Below are 10,157 nucleotides of genomic sequence, written 5' to 3'. Positions count from 1 at the left end.
TTCTAAAAGCTGCCAGTGTAGGCATTTTGCATGGGCATGAATATTTGCTGGAACATTCAGTTGTACGATAATAGGCTGTTGGAATGCGCCATCAATCACCTTACGAACTGGTTCATTGGGTCATCGCATTTTATGTATCGCAAAAAAAATTATTGTTGTCAGCAGGACATTCCCCATCTGAACAGGGCATGATGTACTGCTGACAATGATTAAACTCAACAGGGACAAATGATCGTATGACTGATTGTTCATTCCCTAATAGAGGAGAACTTCTATAAAGCCCATGTAAAGAACAGGCAGCCGAGGTCTGATCTTGTATATCGGTGGCCATCTACCGGAGAAAATTTCTCTGCGTGAAAAGAAATAAAATTGCTCTAAACTTTTAGTAACAAACAGTTTGCCTTTAAAAAAAATCTCTGGCATGGGTAGTGTAAGAGGGTGACTTGTTATGCTCATCTGCATCTTTTTTTTAACCCCTTATGGACTACCGTATATACCGGCGTATAAGACGACTTTTGAACCCCGAAAAATCTGCTCTGCAGTCGGGGGTCGTCTTATGCGCCGGTAATACAAAAAAAAAAAAGTGTAAAAAAAAATAAATTTATTACTCACCTCCCACGGCGTCCTGTCGCGCTCCGGCAGGATGTCGCTCGCTCCGGCAGGCTGTCGCTCGCTCCTCGTCCCCGCCGCAGCATAGCTTTCTGAATGCGGGGCTTGAAATCCCCGCTTCCAGAAAGCTAATACACACGCCGGCAGCCATGACAGCATTGAATGGCTGTGATTGGCTAAAGCACACGTGGCTTCAGCCAATCACACTATTCAATGACATCATTGAATGGCTGTGATTGGCTGAAGGCGCACGTGTTAGCAATCACACCCATTCAATGATGTCATTGAATAGTGTGATTGGCTGAAGCCACGTGTGCTTTAGCCAATCACAGCCATTCAATGATGTCATGGCTGCCGGCGTGTGTATTAGCTTTCTGGAAGCGGGGATTTCAAGCCCCACATTCAGAAAGCTATGCTGCGGCGGGGACGAGGAGCGAGCGACAGCCTGCCGGAGCGAGCGACATCCTGCCGGAGCGCGACAGGACGCCGGGGGAGGTGAGTAATAAAATTTTTTTTTTTCTCCACTGAATACCGGCGTATAAGGTGACAGTTGGGGGGTCGTCTTATACGCCCCGTCGCCTTATACGCCGGTATATACGGTAAGCACAGTAAATTTATGCTTGGTCCTGGACTTTAATCCTGTCTTATAGTAAAAATATGGCATTGGATTAAAGGAGATGTCCCGCGCCGAAACGGGTTTTTTTTTTTTTAAACCCCCCCCCCGTTCGGCGCGAGACAACCCCGATGCAGGGGTTAAAAAAACCACCCGCACAGCGCTTACCTGAATCCCGGCGGTCCGGTGACTTCAATACTTACCGCTGAAGATGGCCGCCGGGATCCTCTATCTTCGTGGACCGCAGCTCTTCTGTGCGGTCCACTGCCGATTCCAGCCTCCTGATTGGCTGGAATCGGCACGTGACGGGGCGGAGCTACACGGAGCTACACGGAGCCCCATAGAGAACAGCAGAAGACCCGGACTGCGCAAGCGCGGCTAATTTGGCCATCGGAGGGCGAAAATTAGTCGGCACCATGGAGACGAGGACGCCAGCAACGGAGCAGGTAAGTATAAAACTTTTTATAACTTCTGTATGGCTCATAATTAATGCACAATGTATATTACAAAGTGCATTATTATGGCCATACAGAAGTGTATAACCCCACTTGCTGCCTCGGGACATCTCCTTTAAAGCTCCTGCAGGATTACAACTGCTTCTGCCTTCTCCCTTATAGGCTACAGAGTACTCAATGAATGATACTTCGCTATTCGACTAAAGTATCACATGACCACCGGGGCATCCCCACGAAGGCAGAGCTGTAGAGTCCTAGCAGACCCCAATCAGTCTGCTAGGATAGAAGCAGCAGCTCTAGAGCAGTGGAGGATTGTTTATGTGAGTATTCCTTCATTTGTTAGATTATTTTAGCATTCTAAGCATTTGGGAGAAAACATTATGGGGCTGGATATCCCCTTTGATTATTAACTTAAATGAATCTCCGATTTCAGGAAACAATTTAGTCCAAGGACCAGAATGGTGAGGAAGGTATATTACCTATAGTTGTTTTTCACTGATCCACCAGTTCCAGCTCCCAATTTTTTCCATCCAAGATAGCCAATGCAAACTTCAGATTACCTATTTCCCCCAGAGTGCATTCATAGTTTTAGACTACCAATGCATTATATTTGCTCTCTGATTACCCATGGTTTGGGTTGGCGTCGGCTTTGGGTTATCTTCTTTGTTATGTATATATTGTTGTTTTATTCTGTAATTTTTATTTACTGATGTATGTAATTATGTTTTTTACTATCTATGTCCCTCATGATGTCATATAAGACCTCCTGGGGGACATTCACATGTTGTTTGTTTTTTTTTATTTGACATTTTTTCACTGTAGGGGAGGCATCCATAGGGGCCCCAGTTACAGAGGAAAACATCCCCTGTAGTGACAATAGTCACTGGTAGAGGTGATCAGGGTCTTCTGGGACCCCATAGCTCTGTTGTAGCAGGGAATCCCGGCGGTCACGTGACCCCCGGGCTCCCGTGTTTTCGCGGAAGGAGAAGACAGAAAGTGTCAAAAAGCCCTCCTGCCTTCTCCTCCTAAAGGTAATAAAGGTCTACCACCCGGACCCGCAAATTGTGATATGAAGCTGGGGATCCCAGAAAATTGCCTCTCTCCTAATCCTGCAGCAGCCGGCTGTGATTCACCATGCCCAGGAACTCGGCCTGTGCCCACACCCTCACCTGGACACCCATGTCCGCGTCCACGTCCTCGACCCTTACCCCTACTCCTCATCATGGCAGATTAAGAATAGATTAGGGCCCAAATAAATTACCCCACTGTACAGCACTGACAACTGTGGCTTAATTCACCGCACACAGAGACTTGTAGATAGCGGAGGCTCTGTGCTGTGACTTGAAAAAATTAACCCGCTGTCTTTGCGCTGATACCTAGGGGTAATTTACCACTCGTAGAGACTTGTAGATAATAGAGGCTGTGTGGAGTGGGAGAAGACTCTAAAGCCAGTGGATAGTGCTGGTAACTGAGGCTATCTCAACCCCACCAAGGGAAGGGTATTGTGAGACGCTCTGCACAGTGGCAGAGCTGAAATACTTTGCAGTGGCCCAGGAAATATTAAAGGTACTGTTTTGCGGTGAGACCTCTTTCTAATGCACTGCAGACATAGAACAATATAGCTGAAATACTTTACAGTGGCCTAGGAAATATTACTGTACTGTTTAGCGGTGAGACCTCTGTCTAATGCACTGCAGACATAGAACTATATAACTGAACTACTTTGCAGTAGGCTAGGAAATTTTAGAGTGGAGTTTCGCGGTGAGAGCTGGTTGTACGGCACTGCAGGCTGAGAACACTATAACTGCAAGGCTGGGAACAGGCCTAGATGTATAATACAAAAGTTGGTGCACTACTGCTCCCAGCCAGCCACAACTTTAAAGCACACGGTGAGATGTAACCCTAAGAAGGAGCGTTGTGGTTCTTGTACGGAGGATCAGGACTGTAAAACTTTCCCTATAGAAGTCGCTGCGTCCCTAAACTCTGCGTTATGCACTGCACACACAGAACAGTATATCTGAACTAGTTTGCAGTAGGCTAGGAAATGTTAGAGTGCAGTTTCACGGTGAGAGCTCGTTGTAAGGCACTGCAGGCTGAGAACGCTATAACTGCAAGGCTGGGAACAGACCTAAATGTGTAATACAAACGTTGGTGCACTACTGCTCCCAGCCAGCCACAACTATAATGCACACAGTGAGATGTAGCTCTAAGAAGGATCGTTGGGGTCTTGCACGGAGGATCAAGAGTCCTGTAAAACTTTCCTTATATAGGCAGCTCTGTCCCTAAACTCTGCCTAATAGACTGCAGACTGAGAACGCTATAGCTGAAATGGCCTGCACAGCCCGAGATGCTTAAAAAAAATTGGTGCACTACCGCCAGCCACAACAGTAATGCACACGATGAGGAGTATCCCTAAGAAGGACCGTTGGGATTCTGAAAGAGAGGATCCTACGCTAACACTATCCCTGTATAAACAGCAGCACTTTCCCTAACCTCTGTTAGCATGCGTCTGAGGCGAGTCGCGGACGGGACCAGTTAAAGTACTCTGCGGTCCCCTGATCGGCCCAGCAACTCACTACTGTAGGGGGGGAGAGGGCAGGCACGTCACAGCAGGAAGTGGTAATGCCTTCCCCGCATGTTTATTGGCTAGAAAATGGCGCTAAACATGCGGGGAAGGAAATGCAATTGACTCGAGTACCGCGTGGTGCTCGTCTCGAGTAACGAGCATCTCGAGTACCCTAATACTCGAACGAGCATCAAGCTCGGACGAGTGTGCTCACTCATCTCTAGTTATGTACCCTACCCCCATGGACAGCTTTCTAACCCATTTTTTGGCATTGTCATTTTTCATCTTTCCTATAGCAAATCTTGTTTGCTGTCCTTATCAATAGGCCACAGCTATAGGGCCTGGAATACTAGCATCATGCTAATATTAATGTACATAGCCAAAAGGCCGAATCATTGTATATGAAATATCAGACTGTCTTTATCTGTAATGCAAACCCAGTCTATCATTTGTCCCACATACGCAATCCAATTCTTGCTGACAAACAAACAAAGGCCAAAGGGACAATCTAACCACTAAGCTAATTATGTGTTCTGTTTTCTAGATGGAGAAATATTTAATTTGTTCTTTGATTCACTCATGTCAGAGGTGCTCAGTCATAATTCTTCACCAGGGATCATCTCAAACAACTAAAATATATGATTTGTGAACGTTATTAAAAAAGCTTGTAAAAACAATTGTCAGAGTATTTTTAGAGCGATGCAGCTTTATGCGCTGCTTAATTGATCCTGTAAAAAGTCTTTATTGAACCGTACTACATTTTACAAGTAGAGTTTTATTTCTTCTACACATAATGGAAAAGAAAGAGTTCTGAGCTATGATCGATAAGTACAATCAAGACTTTCTATTTAATGTTAGAGTAAAACAAAGTATCTGCAAGTTTTAGAAACACTGGAGCTTTACTTAGAAGAGCATTTCACAAGGTGGTCTAAGCAAAGCCTGTACCCGGCTATGAGCGATAAAAGTATTAAGCGAAAAATTGATCAAGCCTCTTAATGCATTTGTTTCATTTGGCGGCACCTTCACATACCAGTTTCGAGTTGGACTAGGCTTTTCGCTATAATATAAAAAAAACGTCTGTAATGGGTTATATGGGTTAAGATTGTTGATGATGTTTCCATATATTTCTCTGTTCAAGAAGCAGGGGATAATCCATATAGCAGCTAGCGAGGGAAGCTTCAGCCCTACCGGGACCAAGTTTCTAGATCCGAAGGATAAAGCCGAGCAGCAGCATCTAGAGAAGCAGAAGGATTTCTCTCCACTGAGACTGTGCATGCTGTTCTTCCCTCTCTCCATCAACTGTATTATGGATCCATCCATGGCCTACTATCTAATCATAATGTACCCACATTTGTCTCTGACTGTATATGGAGATACATATGAAGATTTTCACCTGAGCAACCAATTAGTACAGGACATCGCAGCGCTTTTTGACCTTTGGAAAATGGAAAATATCTAGAGATGAGCGAGCGTACTCGTCCGAGCTTGATGCTCGTTCGAGTATTAGGGTGTTCGAGATGCTCGGTACTCGAGACGAGCACCACGCGATGTTCGAGTTACTTTCACTTTCATCTCTGAGACATTTGCGCGCTTTTCTGGCCAATAGAAAGACATGGAAGGCATTACAACTTCCTCCTGTGACGTTCCAGCCCTATACCACCCCCCTGCAGTGAGTGGCTGGGGAGATCAGGTGACACCCGAGTATTAAAATCTGCCCGCCCGCGGCTCGCCACAGATGCATTCTGACAGAGATCAGGGAAAGTGCTGCTGATGCTGCTGATGCTATGGGGAGAGCGTTAGGTCTTATTTTAGGCTTCAAGAACCCCAACGGTCCTTCTTAGGGCCACATCTGACCGTGTGCAGTACTGTTGAGGCTGCTTTTAGCAGTGTTGCACAATTTTTTTTTTCTGTATATCGGCCGTGCAGACCATTGCGTCCTCAGTCTGCAGTCATTGTACAGACTATAGGGGCAGTACTGGTGAGGCAGGGACAGTGGGAAAGGTGAAAGAGATATACTGTCTATATAGGCAGTGGGCTTTTTCAAAAAAAATGGGGAAAAATATTATATTTGGGCTGCCTGTGACCGTCTTCAGTGTACTGCGTGTCTGCTGGGGAAGTAGTCCTAATTAATACGCAGCTAAGCGTTACAGCAGGCTTGCGCACAATTGTTTCCTGGCTCTGCTGTGCCCGTTACATCACCGCCGTCATAGCGCCAGAGGGAAACAGTATACATAATATACTCTGCATACAGTATCTGTCTGCTGTTTCAGCTCACCATTTAAAACACGTGAAGCAAAATACTTAAGGCCTACCACTGCCCTTTGGCGACTTGACTGCTTCTGCGCTGTGAATTCCACTAGCTGAGTAATACGCACCTACGTCTCACTACAGGCATGCACAAAATTGTTTCCTGGCTGTGCTGTGCCCGTTACATCACTGCTGTCATAGCGCCAGAGGGAAACAGTATACATAATATACGCTACATACAGTATCTGTCTGCTGTTTCAGCTCACCATTTAAAACAAGTGAAGCAAAATACTTAAGGCCTACCACTGCCCTTTGGTGACTTGACTGCTTCTGTGCTGTGAATTCCACTAGCTCAGTGATACGCACCTACGTCTCACTACAGGCGTGCGCAAAATTGTTTCCTGGCTCTGCTGTGCCCGTTACATCACCGCCGTCATAGCGCCAGAGGGAAACAGTATACATAATATACGCTGCATACAGTATCTGTCTGCTGTTTCAGCTCACCATTTAAAACACGTGAAGCAAAATACTTAAGGCCTACCACTGCCCTTTGGCGACTTGACTGCTTCTGCGCTGTGAATTCCACTAGCTCAGTGATACGCACCTACGTCTCACTACAGGCGTGCACAAAATTGCTTCCTGGCTGTGCTGTGCCCGTTACATCACCGCCGTCATAGCGCTAGAGGGAAACAGTATACATAATATACGCTGCATACAGTATCTGTCTGCTGTTTCAGCTCACCATTTAAAACACGTGAAGCAAAATACTTAAGGCCTACCACTGCCCTTTGGCGACTTGACTGCTTCTGCGCTGTGAATTCCACTAGCTGAGTGATACGCACCTACGTCTCACTACAGGCATGCACAAAATTGTTTCCTGGCTGTGCTGTGCCCGTTACATCACTGCTGTCATAGCACCAGAGGGAAACAGTATACATAATATACGCTGCATACAGTATCTGTCTGCTGTTTCAGCTCCCCATTTAAAACAAGTGAAGCAAAATACTTAAGGCCCACCACTGCCCTTTGGTGACTTGACTGCTTCTGCGCTGTGAATTCCACTAGCTCAGTGATACGCACCTACGTCTTACTACAGGCATGCACAAAATTGTTTCCTGGCTGTGCTGTGCCCGTTACATCACCACCGTCATAGCGCCAGAGGGAAACAGTATACATAATATACGCTGCATACAGTATCTGTCTGCTGTTTCAGCTCACCATTTAAAACACGTGAAGCAAAATACTTAAGGCCTACCACTGCCCTTTGGCGACTTGACTGCTTCTGCGCTGTGAATTCCACTAGCAGAGTGATACGCACCTACATCTTACTACAGGCGTGCACAAAATTGTTTCCTGGCTGTGCTGTGCCCGTTACATCACCACCGTCATAGCGCCAGAGGGAAACAGTATACATAATATACGCTGCATACAGTATCTGTCTGCTGTTTCCGCTCACCATTTAAAAAAAGTGAAGCAAAATACTTAAAGGGGTTGTCTCGCGGCAGCAAGTGGGGTTATACACTTCTGTATGGCCATATTAATGCACTTTGTAATGTACATCGTGCATTAAATATGAGACATACAGAAGTTATTCACTTACCTGCTCTGTTGCTAGCGTCCACGTCTCCATGGCTCCGTCTAATTTCGCTGGCTTCTTGCTTTTTTAGACGCGCTTGCGCTGTGCGGTCTTCTGCCTGGTGAATGGGGCCGCTCGTGCCGGAGAGCTGGTCACCGCGTCGTCATCATAGCTCTGCCCCCGTCACATGGTGCCGATCAGCCAATGACGTGGCTGTATCGGCAGTGGAACGCGGAAGACAGAAGAAGAAACTCCACGGTGCACCATGGGAAGACCCGTGGTGCACCGTGGGAGAAGACCAGCGGCGCCATCTTTAAAAGCAGAAAAGAAGAAGCTGCAGAACGCTGATGCAGGTAAGTGCAATGTGCTTGTTAAAAACTAACAACCTTTCTTTTTCACAGGGCATAATGCAGGGGTCCATTTAAAAAAACCCAAAAAAAACGCTTTTGCCACAAGACAACCCCTTTAAGGCCTACCACTGCCCTTTGGCCACTTGACTGCTTCTGCACTGTGAATTACACTAGCTCAGTGATACGCACCTACGTCTCACTACAGGCGTGCGCAAAATTGTTTCCTGGCTCTGCTGTGCGTTCCGTAAGGGAAGTCAGCCTCCGACCACAGGCCAATAAGCGGCACATTTAATTACAGCGTTCTGTTTCTTCTCTACTCGTAATACACCATGCTGAGGGGTAGGGGTAGGCAGAGGACGCGGACGCAGGCGAGGACGCCGAGGCCCAAGTCAGGGTGTAGGCACAGGCCGAGCTCCTGATCCAGGTGGATCGCAGCCGACTGCTGCGGGATTAGGAGAGAGGCACGTTTCTGGTGTCCCCAGATTCATCTCACAATTAATGGGTTCACGCGGTAGACCTTTATTAGAAAATGACAGTGTGAGCAGGTCCTGTCGTGGATGGCAGAAAGTGCATCCAGCAATCTATCGACCACCCAGAGTTCTACACCGTCCACTGCTGCAACTCTGAATACTCTGGCTGCTGCTCCTCCTTCCTCCCAGCCTCCTCAATCCATTACAATAACACATTCTGAGGAGCAGGCAGACTCCCAGGAACTGTGCTCGGGCCCCTGCCCAGAATGGGCAGCAATGGTTCCTCTCCCACCGGAGGAGTTTGTCGTGACCGATTCCCAAACTTTGGAAAGTTCCCGGGGTCCGGAGGATGAGGCTGGGGACTTCCGGCAACTGTCTTAAGAGCTTTCAGAGGGTGAGGAGGACGATGACGGTGAGACACAGTTGTCTATCACTCAGGTAGTAGTAATTACAGTAAGCCCAAGGGAGGACCGCACAGAGGATTCGGAGGAAGAGCAGCTGGACGATGAGGTGACTGACCCCGCCTGGTTTGCTAAGCCTACTGAGGACAGGTCTTCAGAGTGGGAGGCAAGTGTAGCAGCAGGGCAGGTTGGAAGAGGCAGTGCGGTGGCCAGGGGTAGAGGCAGGGCCAGACCGAATAATCCACCAACTGTTTCCCAAAGCGCCCCCTCGCGCCATGCCACCCTGCAGAGGCCAAGGTGCTCAAAGGTGTGGCAGTTTTTCACTGAGAGTGCAGACGACTGACGAACTGTGGTGTGCAAGGTTTGTCAGGCCAAGATCAGCCGTGGAGCCACCACCATCAGCCTCACCACCACCAGCATGCGCAGGCATATGATGGCCAAGCACCCCATAAGGTGGGACGAAGGCCGTTCACCGCCTCCGGTTTGCACCACTGCCTCTCCCCCTGTGCCCCAACCTGCCACTGAGATCCAACCCCCCTCTCAGGACACAGGCACGATCATCTCCCGGCCTGCACCCACACCCTCACCTCCGCTGTCCTCAGCCTCATCCAGCAATGTCTCTCAGCGAAGCGTCCAGCCGTCGCTAGCGCAACTGTTTGAGCGCAAGCGCAAGTATGCCGCCATGCACCCACACGCTCAAGCGTTAAACGTGCACATAGCCAAATTGATCAGCCTGGAGATGCTGCCGTATAGGCTTGTGGAAACGGAGGCTTTCAAAAGTATGATGGCGGCGGTGGCCCCGCGCTACTCGGTTCCCAGTTGCCACTACTTTTCCCGATGTGCCGTCCCAGCCCTGCACGACCACGTCTC

Source organism: Eleutherodactylus coqui, chromosome 2 (genome assembly GCF_035609145.1).
Source record: "Eleutherodactylus coqui strain aEleCoq1 chromosome 2, aEleCoq1.hap1, whole genome shotgun sequence".
Taxonomy (NCBI): Eukaryota; Metazoa; Chordata; class Amphibia; order Anura; family Eleutherodactylidae; genus Eleutherodactylus; species Eleutherodactylus coqui.
Note: the sequence above shows the minus strand (reverse complement) of the source record.